The sequence below is a fragment of the Acipenser ruthenus genome, chromosome 11 (genome assembly GCF_902713425.1).
Source record: "Acipenser ruthenus chromosome 11, fAciRut3.2 maternal haplotype, whole genome shotgun sequence".
NCBI classification, from domain to species: domain Eukaryota; kingdom Metazoa; phylum Chordata; class Actinopteri; order Acipenseriformes; family Acipenseridae; genus Acipenser; species Acipenser ruthenus.
Window position 1 is genome coordinate 34,479,641 of NC_081199.1, and position 23,139 is coordinate 34,502,779.

The following is a 23,139-nucleotide window of genomic DNA, read 5'->3' on the forward strand; positions in this document are numbered from 1 at the left end:
ACAGAAGGTCAAAGTTGGTCAGTGAGCCAAGAAATACCATATCAGGGTTCCTTTCCTCTTCAATTGAAAATCATATAAATTGTGGAATTAGTGTATTGATTGAATGCTACAGCTTCAAGCAATCACTTCTACAGGCTTGACAAGATTATTTTATCCTACTTTTCTTTTATTATTATGTGTTATATTTGAGTCATCCTTCAGGCATATGAAGTGACAGCTTGAATTTACTCAATAAAATCTACCAGTTAGGAAACCTACTGAGCCGAACAAAAGATGAAAACGATTGCGTGGGGAAGGTGCACAGTTTGTGTAAGCAAGCATGGCACTCTGCTAGAAAGGAATATTAACTGAAATTAAATGCTGATCGATACATTTCTACGGAAACAAGTGGCAAATTTGTAAGATCCACTGCGCGTACATAATGCCATCTCACAGAAATCTTTAAATATTGCAGATATTACAGGGGGAAAACAATGAGTTTTGCTAATGTCCTCCATTAAGTTTAATTGCAGTGGTTCAGGAAGCAATCAAACAGTATTTAGTGTTCAAAGGAACCTGCCTGCTGCCTAGAAACATATTTTGGTTACATTCAATAAATGTTAATATTATTGCATGTATGGTGTAGCTTTGTTTTATTTGATTGTATCTGCATTTTTACCATGGATTTACCCTGAAAGCACAAAGTCATTCATGTCAGCAGGTTATAAGAATGTTGGTAGGTGCACCTTGCGGCTGGTAGGTGCAATCTTTTGTCTTGAGAATCACTCAGGGCTTGAATTTAAGCGCAGGATCGCGGGAATCGTGCATTTTCCAAGTTGCTCCTGCATATCTGCAACTTTCAGTGCTGGAAAATCCCGCAGAGACATTTTAAGACACCAAGCTACTGTATTTTTCACCCAATTTAGAATGCCTGAAGCTCTACAACAATGTCTAAGGAAGTGGGTGTTAGTGACGAAAGCACTATGAGCCGCATTCTGAGTAGTTCTGGTTAAAATAAATAAATACATAAAAGTAGCCCTGGATATTTTAAGTGCTGCAAGACTTTATTCTCTCATACAATATTCTCAGCTGCTATCTTTAAGCATTATAGAAACTCAGTACACTGCAGTAAGTAAACAGTTTTGAAAATAAAAATGTGATATGAAGTCTATGTAGGTGTTGTTTTGCAAGCAGTGACTTTTGCTTTAACTCTTGAAACTCAGCCCCATTAATTTTGGGGCGCCAGCGCACCGAAGGTTATGCACATATTACTGTATGCACTGTAAAAGTACAGACTAGGGGCTTTCCAAAGACCTATTCAGTGTGTGTATGCGGTACTCCTAGCCAGAACTACGACTGCCTGATGTTAAGCCTCTCATCATGTGACAGGGTTCACAGCTTAGGTATTGTTTTGAGTCTATTGCTCCGTCATTGTAGCAGCTAGACTGAAAGGGGTGGTATTGTTGGAAAGCTTAGAAGCTCAGCACCCCCAATGTTAATTTCATATTGAGGTTCAATGGTGCAGTGTTTTTTTTTTTTTTTTTTAGCCATCAATGATTACAATATATATAGCAGTGACCAAACAGTTTAAGAAGTTAAACATACATAAATGAAAACAGTGAAAAACAGGTGGAAATAGGGCTGAGTGTAAAGAGTTAAAAAAAAAAAAAGAAATGGAGCGCTGGTTTAAAAGAAAAGCACCTTTTTCTTCTGCTGCAAAAACTTCACGTCAGGCAATGGCAAAATCAATGAAGAATGCTCTGCCTCACAGTGATGAACAGCTGTAGGTCTCCTGAAAGCAGCTTATTTTAAAGAAACACCAGTGTGAATGATGGTGCAGAAATATATATATATATATATATATATATATATATATATATATATATATATATATATCGTTTTTTATATGCAAAAGTGCCTTTTTTTGTCATTCCCCCATAACATTTTGGAATCCCCCCCATTGGCTGCAGCATAAGGGGGAAATCCCCCCAGCACACAAAAATGAAATTCAAGCCCTGATCACTTCTTCAGAGGGCCCTTAAGTGTTTGTGTAAAAGACCCGAAAGTCCAGTGCACAAACTACATAATCTAATTTCTAGACGATAAACTGAAGTTCTAGAAGCTGGCTTCTTTTCTATATTTGTGACATGTATTGGTTATAGCTTGCTGCATTAGGCAATAAAAAGCTAAGAGGATCATTAAAATAGCTTGTCATTGTAAAGCGATTCATCTAGTTCTGTTTGGATGAGAACGGACACTTCCAGGAAAGCTCAGTTTTTGGTGCCAAACCCTTTTTTTTTTTTTTTTATGTCAGTCGCACAGGTTAAAGCTATAATTCAAAATACACTATTAATGTGACAGAAAGACCACAATGAATTTTGATACAAAAAACTCCTGAAAATATGATATGGATGGCAGATAAAAATGCAGAATGACCATGTGACATTCAAATAATGTATAGTATTAAATATCACACCTTTCAGTTAAAGCAATAACTACTAAATTGTGGAGATTGTAGGTGGCAACACTACAAATTCCAACGCTGATTTAATTACATAACCAGAGAAGAAAAATAGATCCTTACATCTACAGATTTTTTTATTATATATTTATATTTATTGCATTTATGAGGTGTTTTTAATACAAAATAATGTGCAGTACAAAAGGACAAAGCACAATACATTTGTATAGCATGTCACACATACAACTGCCACAATCAGACCATTTAAATAGCAGTATGCACATAATACAAAAGCAGCAATTTTATAGTTACATTAAAACCCACTAAGCTAAGAAAGCCATTTTTATAAAAGTGCGTTTTTAGTCTTGACTTGAAAACTGTAACAGTCTCAGCTTCCCTGTCAAACGAAGGCAGAGCATTCCATAATTTAGGAGCTCTACAAGAAAAAGCCCTACCTCCCGTGTTGCTTTTGTTGACCCTAGGAATAACCAGCAGCTCTGCATCCTGTGATCTCAGAGTGCGGTTTGGAAAATACGGGGTCAGTAACTCCTGCAAATAACTAGGTGCTAATCCATTCAGGGCCTTGTAAGTTAACAGCAAAATCTTAAAATCAATTCTATACAGCACAGGGAGCGAATGTAAAGAGGCAAAAACAGGGGTAATATGTTTACTTTTCCTGGTTTTAGTCAGAATCGTAAAGGCAGTATTCTGAACAAGCTGCAAGCAAGATACCACATGTTTTGGGACACCAGAAAAAAAGTACATTACAATAATCAATTCTAGATGAAACAAAGGCATGCATTAGTCTCTCAGCATCAGATACGGAAATAATTGGTCTAAGTTTGGCTATATTTCTCAAATGGTAAAAAGATGACCCCCAAACTCTTAATTTCTAGTTTAAGTTTTGATGAGTTACTGCAAGGGTCGAGCTCATGTAATCCTACATTTCCTTTTCAGTTAGTTCTGTGATCCCACGAGCATACCCTCTGGTTTATATGAATTCAGCATTCTGTGACATCCAATGCTCGATGTCTGTAAGGCAAGTAGCTAATAACACCAAGGCAGAAGAAATTCCGGGTTTTAGGGGTAAATATAGCTGGGCATCATCAGCATTGCAATGGAAGTTCTCTCTGTGTCTGCAGATAATGTCACCTAACGGTAGCATATATAATGAAAACAGCACGGGACCTAGAATGGAGCCCTGTGAAACACTACAGGCAACTTCTGATAATGCCGATTTTACCTCGTCAATAGAGACAAACTGAAACCTATCAGACAGATAAGGTTTGAACCAGGATAGGACAAGGCCAGAAAGTCCTACAGTGCTTTCAAGACAGTTCAGTAAGAAAGAAAAAAAAAACCTGCCAAGTCATCCAGTCTTCTTTAATTGGCTTATTAACATTTCCAGAAATTAAAATGTTAATTTACAATCTGTTTGGTTAAAATTCAGAGCGTGTAAGTTTTCTTTTCCCCCTTCAATGGTACTAGTATGTTTTTATTTAAAAAAAATGGGACATGAATGTCGACAAATGGATATCATTCATTCCACTGTACCTCTGCATTACGGGTTCCAGTACAGCAATGAAGTCACATAGAAGTAACCTTTAAAATAGATCTTTATATTGCTTGATGGCATTGAGCTGGGTCAAGGAAGATTTTGTCAAGGAAGTATGTCTTAAAAGTAATTTTGAGAAATTTGAAAAAGATTAGAATGATTACAGGGGAAAAAGTTAAATTTAGGGAACTAATTGGATGAGGTATTTCAGCAGTCCATGGAGAAAAAAACAAATGACGATTGGGTAATGTTTTGACCCATTCCACATTTATAATCTTATTTGTAATGGGTTTCAGTCCCTCTATGGTATGTGTCAGCCTTACACCTGATTTTTCAGACCACCAGATTGATACTCTTAAGTAAATAATGGTCCCTATACAGTGTAGGGTTACTCTCGCGCACCATACAGTAGGTCATTTTTATAAATGCAATCACTATTTTGTTTTCTCTAAAACTTTATGTATTACTGAAAAGTCCAACCACATTCTTCACACTAACTACATTTGTTCATTATAAGCCAGATAATGTGAAAAATAAACTTTTATTATATATTATCCTGCTCACAGGCTTTTTTGATTTCCCAAAATTCCATTAATTCTTCCCAATACAATATTTAAGTTCCCTTTATAAAATGCCTTTATAGTAGTTTTTATTATTTTTTTATATATAAATAAATGCATGGGTAATGCAACTGACTTTGTTATAACTGGATACCAGGGTTCAAGCTCCTCTCCTCCCACACCACTTGTGAATCTCTTGAAATTTGGGGGAAATGGTACTCCGTTGTCATGAATACCATTTTCATATGGGGAAAGCCAAGATCAGCTGTTGGCAAAGTACTGTGCATTAACATTTTCGAATAGGCGAGTTGAAAGGACTGTACATTCAATGCTAATACACCAAAGGGTTAAGAAATGTTGCACATGCCTACTTTGCTGATAGACAAAACACCACCTGCAAAGACATATAAAGTAAATATTTCCTATATGGTGAATGATGACACGTTGCATTCAGGTGATTTTATAAGGAAGCAATACCTGCCTACCGAAAACAGGACAAATTAAACTTTGTAGCATTCTGCTATTTGAATGACCTACGCAGTGGAATTACAACAGCAAACTAATCCTTTAGGAGAGAGGGCTCTATCAATCTTTGGATTTTTCTAATGCGGAAGCTACTCAATTGCATCTCAGAAATCAGGGAGGTAATTACTCATGCAGACAGCACAAAATGAAAGAAAAAAAAAACAAGTTCTGCTGAGTATCCCTTTTAGAACAAGCAGCAGAACAAGCAATGTAGCTGCTATAATCAGTCAAATTCTTCCACTAATTTTTCAGGTGGTGAAGGCTCTGGTAAGAAAACATGCTATGAAAGTTAACAAAGCAAAGGGGACTTAATTCATTTCAGCAGGTGCCTGTTAGTGACAAACACTGTAATACTCTCTCTCTCTCTCTCTCTTACATATATATATATATATATATATATATATATATATATATATATATATATATATATATATATATATATATAACCTTGGGAAATATCTGTAATAAATAAAGTCACTTTCAACCTGAAATAAGAAGGGTTTCATTTAAGAAACAGATGGCTCTTTGATCTCATGTTCTGAAAATAACCCTTAGCAGCCAAAGAAATAAGAACCTCCCTTCTATGTGCAAAATAAAGCCTTTTCTTAAAAATAAAATAATTACTACTATAGTTACTGCAGTAAATTCTAGAGGAAAATAAAAGAAACATTTGGTTGTTAAAACTTTTTTTTTTTTTGTGGAATATGGCGTTAAAAAACCCCACTAAAATGGTAAACCGCACACAGTATATGTTGTCATTAACATTCAAATGTCCTTTTTTTTCACTGACAAGATCTTGGCTTTTTAGAAAGTGTTATGGTGATGATGGTCCTGCTGATGATGGGTAATATTATGTTTGATTGGATGGTGATATACTGAACACATCACAATTGTTTTCCTGTAGAGTGAGATTGACCTGATTAATAAAAAGCACATTATACAGTACAGACTTCTTCAGTTTACCAATTTGAGTTAATACACCCCATTCCTCTGATTGTGTGAAGGTTGTTGCTGCAAGGTTCAACTCTCAGAGCTGGTCAATTACTGTGAGATATCTTGCAACCCTTTATCATTAGATTTTAATTAGTTTTTAAGAGCACAGATTATAAAGTATGCACTTATAGACTGTGGTCCAGACTTTGACTAGAAATACGGTGCTTAGGTCACCGTGAGCAGACGACCTCCTATTTTTATATATACTCTTAATCCAACACCACCATTCAAACACCACTAACATCACATATAGAAAGGTTGCTTGGGTTTCAATCTTAGGTTAAAAAAAAAAAAACAATAAGATATTGGAATTTGTTTTTTGGCAACATTTAAGTACAAAATATATAATGGCAGATGCATAAGAAACAACCTGAGCCTGAAGTTCCTCGACTGTATTGGGTGCGTTCTTCATTAAAAAAAAAAAAAGGCTTTAAACATCTAGTGAAACTTTTTTGTCAGCCACTCCATTTTCCACTTTATTAAGCCTTTTAACACTAACTGTGACTAAAAAGTGAAAAGGTTCTTCAACAACTGGGGGTAGGCGGATTGTAGGATATTAAGCATACTTAAAAATGGCTCATAATAACATCCCAGCAGTATAAAGGTGCCTGTCAGATCTCTGGTTAAAGTGACTTTTCTCACATTGTACATAACTTTCTGAAGTCCGCTGGAGGCTGACAATCGTTGACTTAGGCAGTACAGCAGGTTCAAAAAAGGAATGTTTTCTGTGTGTCTTACTAAGATACTTTAAGCATTCTGTTAAAACTTGTAATGAAGGGAAAAAAAATATATATGAGCTTTTGTAGTACCGTAATCTGGGGCTATTTTGGACAGTTTTGACACATTTTTTGTAAAACCTTTTTTATAATCCATTTTTTAGAACTAAATTTGTGATATATTTACAGGTATACCTTAGGGCTATATAATAGAGTTGAAACATTTTTGTAACACGTGACTTAAAGACCCTTTTTTTTAAAATGTGTCCAATGTTCCAGGGCTTTGTGGAGTCTTTCGACACCACTTCAAAACTGTGACTTAACCATTAAACCTTCCTCATTTCAACATTGGACACCTGAAAGTTTTTTTTTAAGAAATAAACAAAAATACTGGAGTTTGTCCACAGGAGAAAATAAATTGTGCTTTTTTGGCCAAAAAAACAAAACAATTTTGCTGCGGAGGCAGAACTCTAAACCCCTGAACTAGTTTTTTTTTTTTTTTTTGCTTTCATTACTCAAAAAGCTGTTGAGAACAAACATAAACTGAGTAATGTTAACCTGTAAACAAATATTTGGGTCCTGTTTTTTCTTTATTTCTTTCATTTTTTTTTTTTTTTAAAGTTTCACTGAACACTGAGATCATCAACAGGCCTTCTTCAAACTGGACAGCGCCTTTTCGTTGAGTTCCGTATATGGTAGTTTCGAGCACCAAGTTTTCTTTTATACGTTTGAACCATCGTCTCTGCACTCTAATGCCCTTCCGCTATGAGGATTTCCTAGTCTGAAATTCTTATCGCGAGATTTAATGTTAACACCCTCACATGATCAGTGACGAGATGAAAATCACATGTGGGATAAAAAGTAGTATGCGGTATAATAACGTAGTACATTCAAGGATAATAATAATTTTATTATCCTTGGTACATATGCAGAACTATTTCTGTCCCGAGTTACCCCAAAGAAGTCGCAGTACTTGGAGATAACACTGGACAGGTCATTTTCTTGGCCATGTAAAGGCTACAGATTAAAAACAAAATGTCCTCAAATCAGTGATTTGTGCAGATTCTGACAATACAGAGCAGATCTACCTGCGAGCTTCAGGCTGGGCTGTACAGATGAAAGTTTGACGACGTTTGTAGTCGTTTTAACGCCTCCCACAAATCATACAACAAAGGTAAGTAAATCCAAGAATAGAATAAAACTAAACTGCTCATTAGAAAGCTAAGAACCAGAGATTTAAAACGTTGTATAGTTTGTTTACGTTTTTTAAAAAAAATAAAACGTAGTGTTTTATTTTAAATTTCTGTCCAATGTTCAACGACGTCCAAAATATCCCCGGATTACGGTACGTAAACATTTAGAGCTCTATGTATCACTGATTTATCTTTCTTATATTGACTTTTCGTAGGTTTTTGTGACTTCGTAGACTTACTTTAAAGTCATTTTCACTCCAGTAAGTTAGTTTCATCCCTGGTGCAGAAGTTTCATTACGACTGTTCGTTTCAAAGTACTTTTGTATTCAAATCTCATTATAATATCGAAGTTTCGCGTTTACGACTTCGGTTTGTGTCATTTGACGCATGCCTCTGACTGGTGTAGATTGAACAATCTGTTCATATGTGAAACTTTCTGTTTAAACGTGTGCATTTAGTTACTTAAATATATATATATATATATATATATATATATATATATATATATATATATAATTACTAGTCTATATTAAATATCAATGGCAATAAATACATTTTATTTTGGTTTATTATTTATGTTAAAGCATACTGCTTTTGCACTGGATATTACTTGGTGGAATGATAGGCAGTGATACGCTGCTCTTTCTAATTGCTTTTAGGTAGGAAAAATATCAAACATACACCACGAGGTTCTTCACATAATCTAAACAAACTATACAGGTAATACCACTCGAAAGTAAACATTTTACACGTAGTTTGAAAGCAAGGATAGCAAAAACAGCCTTCATTTTTTGTCCCGTCAGAAAAAGTAAAATTGTGAAGTCGACCCTTGTTTTTAAGTACAAAACTGCATCGGTGTGCTCAGCAAGATAATAGCAGAGTAATTTATTAGGTTGTGTTATCAAAAATAAATTATTTATTATTATTTGGATTATTTTGTTTAATCATACTGATTGTGTGTTTATCACGTTTATCACGTTTAAATGGTAATAGCTGATCTACTGAATCTGGCTTTTTGTACATTTACATGTTATGATGACAATATAAAGAAAACACGTACTTGTTACCATTTGCAATAGGCCTGTATTATTACTGTATAAGATACAAAATCCAAGCAGAACAACTTGACAGAGCTCACATATATTCAGTATTTTCTCAAATTGCCTCCAGTCGGAGCACAGTGCAGTAGGCTACAGTACGGCGGGGGCAGGTGTTGGCTGAACAATACTGTACTGTAACAATTAGAAATAAAAGTTACTGACAGTACATAGACAAATGGAACCCGACGAAAAGTATTTACCTCCGTAGCCTGCTGTATGTACTGTACTTATTTCCTTTACTTAACTAAAATATACATAAAACAACATTTTTCTGCAATATTCTTAAATTAAATTAGAGCGCTGAAAGCGTGTAGGGAAGCAATGGTGTGGGTGCAGCATTACCATGCATATGTAACATGTTAAACTTCTATATGTAGAAACAAGCTTAGTTTTATTCATGCTTTTCGTGTTGGGGACCCTTTGTTTTAGATTACATTTTGGTTTGTTTTCGCTGTGCCCGGGGTCTGCATGTTTGCGCTACATTATTACATTGTAATGTTTATTTTACTTCCGTAAGTTCTAAATCGTGACTTTCGGCGTTGCGAATCTCTTTTTATAATGAGATGCAAACTACGAACTCTCTTGTATAATGAGCAGTAATGTATCGTGTTCGTAAACTTGCGGTCAAATTACGATAATTGTTCACGAAAAAGAGCTGCTTGGTACATCGCACGCAGAAATTCTACGTAGGACGGAGGCTACGAATTCGCAGTATTTACGAACACGTAAGTAATATTAGCCCCTAGCCTGTATTTCCAACCATAAAGCATGCATCCTCCATTGTACCTTTTTAACTCACTTACCTGAACAAAATCTCTCACCCAAGGCCTCTCTGAATAAACAGGAACTTCAGATGTGAAAATACATTGGCTTCACCAAAAGTTCAACTTGCCCTCTGAAGGTGGCAATTCCTTATATGTCTCACTAAGCTTTTCAGTAAGCCCCTTACTATAAGATAAGTATGGTTATACACTAATTGGTTTATTTTTCACAAATATCCCAAAAGGGAGTTGTCATGATTGATGGATAAATTCACCAACCAACAATCTTCTTTTGAAGCCTATAGACCAACGCAAAAGGTCTGCATTCTTTGAGGAACCGGTACTATAAATCTCCATGTTTTGACAGTGTTACCAGTACTTATAGAATTTGTCTAGCAGAACATAATGGCCTTTCTAATGTACTGTAAGCTAAAACACATCTGGCAGTGTTATTTGAAAGGTTTCAAACAAACATTTATTGTACAACTTGTATAAGCTGGTTTGGTAAATAAAATCTTGTCTGTCAATTTTTTGTCGAAATAAAAAATTGTAACTTCACTCAGAAATCAAATAAGTAACATCATTTTTCATTGCATCATATGTAAAAGCCACAAGCCGGTGACCAGTCACAGAGTTCAGAATCCATAGCGGGACGCAGTGAATCATCAGACACTGCTTGTACAGTGCAATATGTGTGAATATTATAAAGACCACTCCATTTGTGTGGTAGGATTCACACCTCCATTAAAATGATCAATAGACTATTTAAAGCCTCAAGAGATCAATATGCTTGTCATTTTATAATGATTTTAAGAGGCTGTCAATGCCCCGCTTATTAAAATCTGTTTTCAGATTATCAAGAACATGCATTGGATTCTGTGAGTATACTATTTAAATAGTGGCATACATTCGTTTCCTACCTCTAGCAATACAATTCTTATATTGTGGTATTTAATTCAACAAAACTGCTGAAAGGTCATGCAAAAGAAGAATGTCATGCTTCCTATCCTCTCCTAAGGTCTCTAATAGATTTTTTTTTTTAATTTAGTAAACACTCGTCTCAAGCAAAGGGAGCTAAATGGCTGTTCCCTTTCAATTCGAAGATGACCACCAACATTACTTTTGGAATATGCCTGCCACAGGTCAGGTACTCACTGAGCATTTTATGTCAGAGCTGCAGATAGGCCCCTCTGTGGGGTGACGTCCTCGGTGCTGCCTACCGAGGGATTAAACATTAAACCCGCAGAGGCCATTTCCTCTTTTGCCTCTCACTTACGGTAAAGTAAGCTTAACCTGTGTGTTTTTGAAAGAGCTCTTCTGACACGACTGCAGTTCCCTTGCAATCGTGCTGAGAGTTGGCCTTGCTGCTTTCGTGGAATCAGCGGCTCCATTTTGAGTTGCTTGCGTCGCAGGCTGCCTGTACTACGACTGTCTGTCGTATGTGAGTGACTGCCTGTGCAGTATTGATTAAAGTGTGTGTGTGTGTTGTCTTTTCAGCCTTCACTTTCAGGGAGAACACCATTCCTCCGCCAGGGCGCAGCTTTGCCGTATTCCCACTGTTGAGTGTCTCCGCCAGCTGCCGTTTACATAGCTTGGGTGAGAATATAAAATATATATATATATATTTTATATATATATATATATTTTGTGTGTTGTTGTTGTGCGTCCACCTGTGTGTTGACCCTGCCTCACGACCCTGCTTTGCCTGTGTGCTGAAAGCGTTGCAGTTGAAAAAACAAACAAACAAAAAAAACAACAACAGCCAGTCAGTAGTGGCGTACATCAACCACCAGGGAGGGCTTTGGTTCCTGGGGTTACACTGCATATCCTTTCGGCTGTTGAGCTGGACACAGAGGCACTTCTATCCCTCCAGGCTGTCCATCTTCCGGGAGTGGTGAACTGGGCAGCGGACCTTTCAAAGGAGGGTCCTCAACCATCAGAATGGCGACTGCACCTTCAGGTGGTGCAGCACATTTGGTAACGCTTCGGGGAAGCCCAAGTTAATCTCTTTGCCACGGCAGAGATGACCCCTTGACCCCTGTAGTTCTCCCTCCGCAGCTGTGGAGGTCCACTAGGCGTCGACACCCTAGCCCACGAGTGACTCAAAGCTCTTTTGTACACTTTTCTGCCGATACCACTGCTCCCTGCCTTCCTCGAGATGGTCAGGAGAGACAAGGCGACAGTTCTCCAGGTGGCCCACAGATGGCCCAGGAGATATTGGTTTTCAAACCTCTGCCAGCTGCTGCAGGGCCATCCCTAGGAGATCCTGCTGCGCATGGATCTCCTCAGTCAGGTGAAAGGCACCCTGTAGCACCCAGAACCGGGGTCCAACTGTGGGTCTGGCCCTTGAATGGGACCGCCAGTCCGCCTTAGGGCTCTCGGACGCAGTCGTCAGTACACTGCAGAACGCTAGGGCCTCCTCCACAAGAGTGTTACACACCTATAAGTGGAAGTATTTTCAAAACTGGTGCATGACCAGAGGTCATGACCCCATTTATTGCCCTATAGCAACTATTTTGCAGTTTCTGCAAGATCTATTAGAGGCAGGTTGATCCCCCTCTACGTTGAAAGTGTACCTAGCAGCCATAGCTGAGGTCCTCCGTCTCTGGCCTGCTTGTTATCCCTGAGCAAAAGTGCATGACGCTTCCACTGTCGCTTTCTTTAAATCAACTCTCAAGACCCACTTGTTCTCTCTTGCTTTCCATGCTCTTTAGCCTGATACCTGCTATTAGCTGCTGTGTTGTAGCTACTATTTCATGTATTATGCCACTATATATATATATATATATATATATCGTGTATTATGCATTTTTCACTGTATTGTATTAGGCATTGTTACCTTACTGTATATCATGTATTATGCACTTCTCTGTATTTAAAGTATTATTGATTTTGGTGTTACTGCATCTTGTAAAGCGCTTTGTGATGGTGGTCCACTATGACAGGTGCTATATAAAATAAAGATTGATTGATTGAATGATATCTGCATGCCATGTCCCCATTGACTCAGTGTCCCGGGTGCTCATATACAAGCGACCCGTTTTCTGAAGGGTGCTCTGCGGTTACGCCCTCCTAAGAAGGATGTCCTCCCCGAATGGAATCTAGACATGGTACTGGAGGCTCTCACTAAGGCTTAGTTTGAGCCTATCAGTGGAACTAGAGGCTTTCTATCCCCCTCCTTTTGCGGAGGAGAACCACCTGAGATTGAATTCCCTCTGCCCTGTTAGGGCATTGAGAGATCATATGGATAGGACGAGAGCGTTGGATCCATGCTTTGATGCAAAAGAGGAAATGGTCTCTGGGGTTGACTGTTTAATCCCTCAGCCGGCGGTGTAGCATTGGCTACATCACAGTAGCAAGCAGAGTAACTGTTTGTTACAGCGGGACCGAGGACGTCACCCCATGGAGGGGCCTATCGGCAGCTCTAACATAAAATGCTAAGTGAGTACCTGACCTGTGGCAGGCATATCCCAAAAGTAATGTTGGTGGTCGTCTTCTCTTCAGGGCCCTTGTCTATTCAAGGATTACTTAAGACATGACAGCCTTTGTCGACCAGTGGACTCTAAGTGGCATGCTCTGTATCGTTTATTTTGGCTCCATTCTTTCTTTGAACATTTAATTTACAGTCTTTTTTTAATTAGTTAAGTGTTGGCTTTGTTAGCACCCCCTTTTGTTTAGGGGGTGCTAAGTAGAATTTTATCACCAGCTGTCACTGGGCAGCTGGTGAAGGACCCCACACCGGCACTTAAATAGGACTACTACTACTGATTTCTGAGCTCCTCAAGTAGTGCAATAAAACTACGACTACTACTACTAATAATAATAATAATAACAATAAGTTTCAAGTACAATGGCATTCCTCAACTATGTAACCAAGTTTACCATAGCATTTGGACAGCTGTGTTTCATAAGAATCACATACATCAGAAAAGTGAAAAAAAATAAAAGTGCAATGGTTTAAATTGGTACTGGCCCTTAAAAATAGAAAATAGAAAATAGAAAAATGAAAAATGCTTGTTCTTCCACCATTAGAACACTCTGGTATATACTGTCAGTAGCTGCTGATGGTGGAAGTCCTGTTCTGTACCAACGTGAAGATCTTCTCTGTCAGATATAGTTATTTAGCTATTTAGGTGTCACTCTCTTTGTGTTGAGGTCAGCTAAAACCAAGAGCTTATCTGTCTGTACCTGCATATCGGTCCCCTAAGGAACTAGAGCCCTGAACAAGACATTAGACACATAAAAAAAACTAGATTGAGGTCCAATGAACCTTTAAGCAGGCCCCTCCATAAAGAGCAGTATAACTGATTAGGATGAAATGTGTGCTGTATATTATCCAGTTCTGTTTCTTTCTGTGCTTTTCCTCAATGAACAGGGCTTTGTACAAACAGCGATGTCTTGCTAATCTGTTCAGAATTGCAACACAATAATAATATTGTGCTATCTTGCAAGATTTTAATTTCCTGACTTCTTGTGACTTCTAACTACTCTGAGATTTGTTATAACACATTCATTATAATATGCAAATACAGAACTCACAAAATGCATGGTTCCAAAAGACGGTTATAATGAGGGCGGAGGGTGTCTGTATGTGCTTACATTCAAAACAATATCCATCATACTGTCAGTTATTAACTAAATAGAAACAGGGGGCCTTGAATTCATCAGTGTATTCAATGTGTGACAAATAAGTAAAATGGTTTATTTACATCATATAAATAGGGATACAAATAATTAATTATAAGGGATCAGTGTAAAAAAAAAAAAAGTGATGCATTCTGCATCAATTGAGTTAAGGCATAGAAAGTGGTGGACAAAAGGAAATTTTACTCTTGGTCTAATTGACTGTCCAGTCCATTGTACAATGATGCAACAGGCGCAAATTAAATCAAATAAAAATTTCCATGCTATGGATTCAGAAACGGTACTTATACTGTTAACTGCCATTCTCATTAAAAATAAGTGATTTTATAATGCACATTTCCTTTAATATGATTTGATTTCTGTACGCTCCAGCAGTATTAGTCATTTAATAAAGCTTGAGAACTAAGCCATTAATTTATTAATTTGTTCATTATCGTTAGAAGCATTGGGCAGGATGGTCTAATTTCCAAGTGACAGCTGGTGGTGCATCCTTGTGATACATGCTAATCCAGTTTTTATTATGAAGAAATTGCCTGTGTTTTCAGATACAGAAGGGAACGAATAAATACAAGGAGGTGACATGGAGCCTGAGCAACATGAACCATTACTCAGACCATCTCAGCAAAAACTGTGGAGAACAAGGTACATATCAGTGTGTTTTGATTAACATTGTATTCCCTGCAACTGCTTTGATTATGTTGTCTGAATCAGAATGAAACCTTCATGGTACAGCTTATAGGTATTTTATGATACATTATTTTAAAAAACATTAAACTGTATCACAAAGTGAGACAATTAGAGATTTAAATATAACTGAATATTAATAAATCTTCTTTAAAACACACACACACACACATACATGAAACAGAGCATTTTGAGAAAATACACACTTGACCTGAATCTGTTCACTTGCAATTAATGAATATTACCATTATAAATGACCAGATTATATTGTATTGTTCATTTGTGTATTGCGCTAACTGAGGCATCGGTACTGTATTTATAGATAAAGAGCAAAAGGTATAACAAAATTTTAAGGAAATCCCTTTCTAACACTGGCACTAAATAATAATAATAATAATAATAATGATAATAATAATAAACCTATTAGGTGCACGTTTTTAGTACAGCATCGACACCTCTTTTTAGCTACTTCTGCTGCAAACAGAATGATCTTGATTAAAGTTTAATTAAGGATCACATCTGGCAGTACTTTTCACACCGATCTACACCAGCAGATTTTCTAGGGCTTAACTTTATCGCACAGAAAATCCTCTTTTATTACTTTCAACCTGTTGTAAAAGCTGTTGGCACAGAGCGATGGCTGCTTCATTCAGTGGCCTTGTTTGCTGCTGGAAAAATCCCAAATCTCAAGAGAGCCCCACAGTGGTTCAATTTAATATCGGTCCTATCACTACAAGGCTCCAGCTCATTATTAATGATACTATTCATTAATTTCTTGTTGGGCTGATGTTGTTATTTATTAAAATATTAAAGAAAGCTCCTGAGACACATACATAATGAGGGACACCTCCAATCCCAGAGCACTGCCAGCTGAAGGGATGAATGTAGTTTAGAATTACCCACACCACAATACACTCTCTTCCTTCCTCATTAGTCCTTCTTCTACTCTGAGTGACACCATAAATTCATTTTGTGCACTGTCCAATCAGGGCTTCATACAAATGCACAGCACTTTTTTTTTTTAATGAGCCATTCCTATGCAAAATGAATTGACTACAGTCTAACTCAACTATTCTGCCTGTATTTTTTTAGGAAGGACTAAATTGCCTGTATTTAATTATGGGATAAATAACATCTGACATTTTTAATTCTGAATTAGTATACTTGATATTACAGGGACTGGTCACATCAGTGTGATAAAAACCATGTCATTCACATGGCTTTGACATATTGTATTCTAACAACTAGCATCAGGTATCCTCAAAGTGACTTTTACACACAGAGACACACACACACATAGATAGATGGATAGATATTTGCTTATGGTGCCTGACATGGAAAATCTTTTATGGTAAAATATAGTGTAATCAATTTATATAGATAACAGTATGTTTTATACTAGCAATAATATTTCTATTTTCTGTTTACCATATACTGCATTCAAATTAGTCTTCTAGTTTGATTTCTAGATTGAATACAGTAATACAAAATAATATTTACAAAATGTTTGATATTCAACTTGTGTTAAATCTTTATTACAACAGGTCTGTTTTCATCAAATGCATATTTTAAGGTTTTACATCTATGTTGCACTACAAAAGGTAGTGAAGATAATTGATGTGATCTGTGCTTGATTCAGTACAGCAAATGGTTATTAAAACCTAGGAGCTACTAGTTTAAGCAACAGTACTCCACTGCCTTTAATTTGTCCATGTCTTCTATTTGATACCACCAGTATTAATAGCTTTGCATTGAAACTCTGCAGTCATTAATCATAATAATTAATCAGATCCAATTATATTGCATATAAATGTGAACAAATTGCTGGAAAAATAATGATCTATCACCAACATGTCATGAGGAAAAAAAAGACTAAAATAGTAATTAGAAGCAAGGATTTAGTTGCATACAAGTACACTGCAACTGACTGTAACAGTATTAGGATCTGATGATATAATTAGAGGAAAGTAAGTGCAGCAGGCCTTCAGTAGACTTTCTAATGAATGTATGCACAGAGGAGATATACACAGACTTTCATTAGGGAGGAATTTGAAAGGTAATGAATTCCTTCCCAATACAAAACTAGCGACTTATTGTTTTGCATCATAACGCATTGTTTTACCCATACAATGTCCCTTTGGCATAAAAGAAAAACATTTTATGTAGAATTAAAGACATCAGACAGAAATGCAAATCTAAACATGTATACATCAATTATACTTATGCACTCCTTTCACAGATTTGAAGATTGAAATATGTTCATTTAAGTGTGACACAAAGTATTTTTTGTGAAATGGTAACAAAAATGCAAAATCAATGTATTGGTGTTATCAAGCCTGGGTAACACACAAACACACACACAGACACACACACCCACAGATCAGATTGAATATGGCACAGCTGGATAAAATGTGTGTGCTAAAACCTTATATTATATTGTAAAACCTTATATTGTTATATTAAAGTACTGACACTGAAATTTTTTTCAATGACATTGACATTTTTCACCATTGTAGAACAGAATTATTGTGTGCAATATGAAAGTCGTGTTTATGTTTAATTTAATCTGGCCCTTGATGAACTGGTTAATTTGAGCAGAAAATGTATCCAAAATGTTGAAATCATCAGATTGTTCTGGAACTGAACAATACTAAGAACTGCACTTTCCCCGCTTTGATCTCAGTGTTCCGGCTGCTACAAAGAAATGAAGCCTTATCATACCTTCTCCAGAATCTACTGCTGAACACCGCAATAATACCCTAAAACATTTGAAAATGTAGTAATTCTACCAGTTGAAGATAAGAGGAAGCACAGAACAGGTAAATCCCACACATTCTATATCTGAATTAATGTTTTGACACATGAAACAAGTGTACACTCTCTGAGCTGGCAACATATTACCCATTTAAGAGAAATGACATGTCATTCATATTTTTCTTTCATTATGTGCAGTAGTGTGATTTAGAGCCAAATAAAGTAAACAGTATAATATACTCCATTTAGCCATATAGAGCTATAAATGAGTTCATATGAGCTAATATATATATATATATATATATATATATATATATATATATATATATATAATATAATATAATATAATATAATATAATATATATATACTCCATTTAGCCATATAGAGCTATAAATGAGTTCATATAGATAGATAGATAGATGACCACAATAAGGATGTTTTTCAATTGCATTTTTTTCCACTGGTTGCAAGTGCTAATTGCTGGTTTCTCTGGGGCATAGAATTAATCGCCTGCTAGATTTATAGTCTCTAAGCTAGGACCCGAGGACAGAAGCAATACGAAAATTCTTGAGGGACACATCATATGGTGAGTATAAATATCAGTCTCTGTGCATATATAAATTGCTAAAGTTTTCAAAGCTCAAGTGTGCTAATTTCAAACAGCCAAGACTAAAGGTAGCTTTTAGTGGCTGAGTAACGCCTGTCTGTGGGTGGTATAGATGCTCTGAATACAAGCAAACAGTGGTGCATGAGTAATTAAGCAACATTTTTCTGAGCATAAATAATTCTGTTTACATTGCTCTCCTGAAGAGTGTGAAATGCAGGAGGCAGACTGGGTGCACGTGTGGGCACCAGGGGTTAAATCAGCTTCCTTTCTGATTTTGCTTTGACATCCATATCTATTCCACATGAAATAAACGTCAGACAGCTCCTGTTACTCTTCCCTTGTTTTGTCTGCAATGAGGAAAGGGCTGCAGGGAATGCCTTATATACTAACCATACCTGATATTTAAAATGCTTATAATAATGCTCATAAACTGAATATATGAAATGTAATAGAAAAATAACAAAATGCATCTTACAGATTTAATATTTTTTCGAACAAGCAAAATACAAATGTACCTGTTTTGGATAAAGTTAATAGGTTATGTTTAAAATATACTGTAATTCTGTTATAGGTTGCAGAACAAGATGGTTTTCTGTTTAAGTAGTCAATATACATGTACTGTACATGTACTACTATCTCTTTCATATCAGTGGCAGTGTGGATTATATATGATGCCTTTGATAGTGAACAAGCATTTGTTTTAATTAACACAAGTTTTTATCTATCTATCTATCTATCTCTATCTATCTATCTATCTATCTATCTATATATAATATGTGTGTATGTGTGTTTGAAAGGAGGTATAACGGCAGTGTACAAATAACAAGTTACCCTGTGTTTACTTTTCTTTTTACACAGCTGAAAAAGGCCTTTTGTCAGAAACATGCATTTGTATCATTTCAACCTTTAAAAAAATTATATATATATATATATATATATATATACTGTATATAAACAAAAAAGTTGTCTCTTTTCAACATAAACTCTGTAAGGTGTATATATAATTATAAGGTCAATCATGCAGCTTGTGTTTTATAAAAATTGGGACCTATTGATTTGAAGTAGTAAAGCAGTTTAAGTTTCCTTACAATTTAGCAAAGCGGTAGTTCAGGCTGGGAACTCACTTTTTAGATTAATCGGAAACATCAAGCATATTAGGCATCCCCATTTTCAGGACATCGTCAGTTAAATGGTGAGTATTTTATTCATCACCCGATAAACAACAAGTCTAATGATCAGCTAGAAAGAGCTTTATCTATCGGCAAACTCAACTATGAGCAGGTTTATCACGAAATGTGAGGCCAAAGGCCAAAGATGTAATGAAAATATGTATAATGTTTTATTTGTTGTGTAAGCTTTAATAAATGCTGTTCTGTATCACATGACTTTTCCTAACTGAACAAATGTTCCTTATCAGGAGACAGTTAAGTGATACCTACAGTTGCTCCCATAGTTCTGCCATGTTGTATTTTTTATCTGATAAAAATAGAGTTGCCATCTCACACCTTTAGAGGCACGCTGACAAGCCAGACCACAGTGTTCAAGTGGGTTTATGGTCAGTGAGCAATCTTAATGCAATGTCTGTGAATGTCAGTTGGGGAAAGCAGCCAATACAATTCAATTGTATACGCCATGTACAGTACCTTATCCATGCAAAATGTAGACCTTTTTGTAAAACCGTTGAACATTCATTGTACATTCTACCAAGGGAGAATAGAAATGTCTGCAAATGAGCAAAGGTTATTTGGATAGTTTGGGGCAGCAATATGTTTGTTGAAGGTACTGTACATCTATGCCCTCTTTTCCATGGAAACTGTATTTTTTATATTATTGTGTTTAGAATATCCGTGGAGACATATTTGACAGCTATTCTTAAGCATTAGAATGTTGTGGGTGTAATGTCAAAATAACTAAATTGTCCACTGCTTTGTTTTTTTACTAAAGAAAATAATTTTACAGCATCGATGATCAGCCTGGTGGTTAGCAATAGGTGCTTTTGATTTGGGAAGCTGTAGGTTTGAATCTTTGGCTCACCTCTGATGTACTGAACTGAAACAGGCCCTTAAGAGTAGGCTATTGGCTAGCTACAGTACCAGTCAAGAGATAAACAAAACCCTTCATTGCAATAGTAGTGTAGATCAGAAGGCTAACTGGACATATAGTCTTGCAATAATGATAATAATAATAATTTATTATTATTATTATTATTATTATTATTATTATTATTATTATTATTATTATTAAAAGCATAATATTACTGAACAATTAATATATTTTTTCCAGCATATTCCTGTTAGATGATTTTATATAATGGTAAAGATGTTATACTGTCAGTCCAGAACTAAAGGAATGTAAAAGATGCATCACCATGGATCCTCTGGGTGCAATTATGTTATGTTGCTCCCTGACAGAAACATACTTAGCCATGGGAAACCTCTACTGTATATGAGTGAAAACCGTTTAGTTGTCATGGCTCTGTGACAGACTTTAGTCCTTTCTAGTGAGTTTCTATATCCCCTGAGTATAAAGATAATAGTGTCCTGCACAAAGAACCAATAAATCAATTAGTTTTAACAGCAACAGTTCAGGGAATTGTATTTAGCCTCCTCAATAAAAAACATGATTTTTGTGCTTGTACTCATATTTCAAACTGTTTTGTTCAATTTTTCATTCTGTTTTTTGTTAAATTGACATTTCTATTTACAATATCACCCATTGGTGTACATTCCTTTTGCTTTTTACAATCTTGTAATAAAAAAGCAAGCAGTCTAATAAATTGAGTAAAAAAACGTAGCATTAGGGATGCCTTTCAGTCCACAACACAATATATAGGAACCTGTGTTATATAAATAATGATTGACCAACTACAATTTAGGTGAAATTGATTTGAATCCATTTTTACTACTGGATTACTAATTGTTATGACACCATTAGGTATATTTTAATGTTATTAATACCACTGTCCAAAAACACAATTGCATACCTCTTTCTAGTTTATATATATATATATATATATATATATATATATATACTGTATATGTATGTATATATATATATATATATATATATATATATACTGTTAAATAGTATTCTGAATTTAAATTTGCAAAAAAAAAAACACCACACAACAAACAGAGGTACGTATGAAGCAAAACATATTTTATTATGATATTCTACACTAAGGCACATTTACGATGGTATTCTTTTTTCGTTTTTATGCAGAGCAGAAACTACACATACTAAATAATTGTTGTTGCCAGCATGAGCTTTCTATAGGTTTATTATACATATTTTGCCCTCTGGAAGTGTAATACATTTTAAAGAACAGAAGTGTCTTATTTTAAGATGCTGAGATTTGTTTTGTACGACTGATACAAGTTTTACAACAAATATGGCCATGTTCCTTTATTTTACTGTCAAAACACTTAATCATTTGTCACTGTAGTTTACAGCAGTGATGAAACACAAAAATATGAATGTTTATTCCTTTGTCAGAGAAGATAGGATAGCTACTGTATATAAGTGAAGGAGAATGCAATGAGTGGCAGATCTTAATACCTCATAAAACCACAAACCTGCTGATCTTTATCCACCATATGTTGTATTGTATTCACAATAGTACTGTAGGGGACTAATAAATAAACCCTCTGAAAAAACAACAACAAAAAAAAAAAACCAGGAGTAATACCGGTATACAGTTAAAGAATGGCGGTATTTAGCTCTACTGCTGTTTAAATTATTATAATATATTTTCTAACTATTCAAATAGGAACAAAAAATAATTCCAATGGCAAGATATTCTGAAATCTCTAAAAATGATGAATAAAGTATTATTATATTATGAACAAGAATGTGTATTATATAATCACTAGTAAAATATTAAGGAAAAAAATAATAATAAAAAAACTTTTCCCCCCTCAATTGGATAACATTTTACATTTACCTTTTTTTTAATTTGGTGTTTCAATGAATCACCCAAAAACATGATTTCATTTAGGAATATTATTTAAAAGTGTAATTACCTACTGGGATTAAACTGAACTCTGCTGGCCGCAATTTTCCCCCACTGTGATCCTACACTGAAAAATGTTGAGTTTTAGATTAATATGCATCTTGTAAGTACACGTTTTAATCTCAATCTTAAAGGACATTTAAAACGCACTTGGAACCTTCTATGCAATCAGGCACAATGTGACTACAACGTCCACCATGCTAAATTTGCGATTACATTTTTCATGTGCATGATTTAAATCGCTTTAGCAGCAGTACGGGGAGCATTTTACCGTGCATATTCATTTCAGAAAGGCTTTGTCATGTGAGGGTCTCAGTGGTCATGCTCTGTAATCCAGCTCATTTGAACTGTGAGCATAGCTTTTTGAACCTGCTGTGCACATCACGCTTTTAGTTTGGACAAAAAAAGTAGAGATAGATTGCTGGTGTGATTACTGGTATAACGAATAAATACCAGTTGTTCACTCACACCTGCAGAATAACATATTTAGCATCCTGCAATAAGATTAAAGCATACCGATTAGACTTTGTATTAGAGACCTAATGGGTAAATATTGGAACAGATGATGCTTTAGCATTTTGAGTCTTTTAACAG

At 35.7% G+C, this 23,139-nt stretch overlaps 1 long non-coding RNA gene across 4 annotated transcripts in view; it reads left to right on the forward strand.

The window, feature by feature from the left end:
• Positions 1-7,554: 7,554 nt before the first annotated feature.
• Positions 7,555-23,139, forward strand: part of LOC117426197 (uncharacterized) — a 93,537-nt gene continuing 77,952 nt past the window's right edge. For 3 of the 4 annotated variants that reach the window (XR_009330578.1, XR_009330576.1, XR_009330579.1), the window contains exons 1-4: positions 7,559-7,963; positions 15,033-15,129; positions 17,855-17,990; positions 18,427-18,512. This is a non-coding gene — a long non-coding RNA (uncharacterized LOC117426197). Of the gene's footprint in view, positions 7,964-11,340; positions 11,440-15,032; positions 15,130-17,854; positions 17,991-18,426; positions 18,513-23,139 lie in introns of all 4 variants that reach the window. The other variant, XR_009330577.1, reaches the window with a different exon arrangement.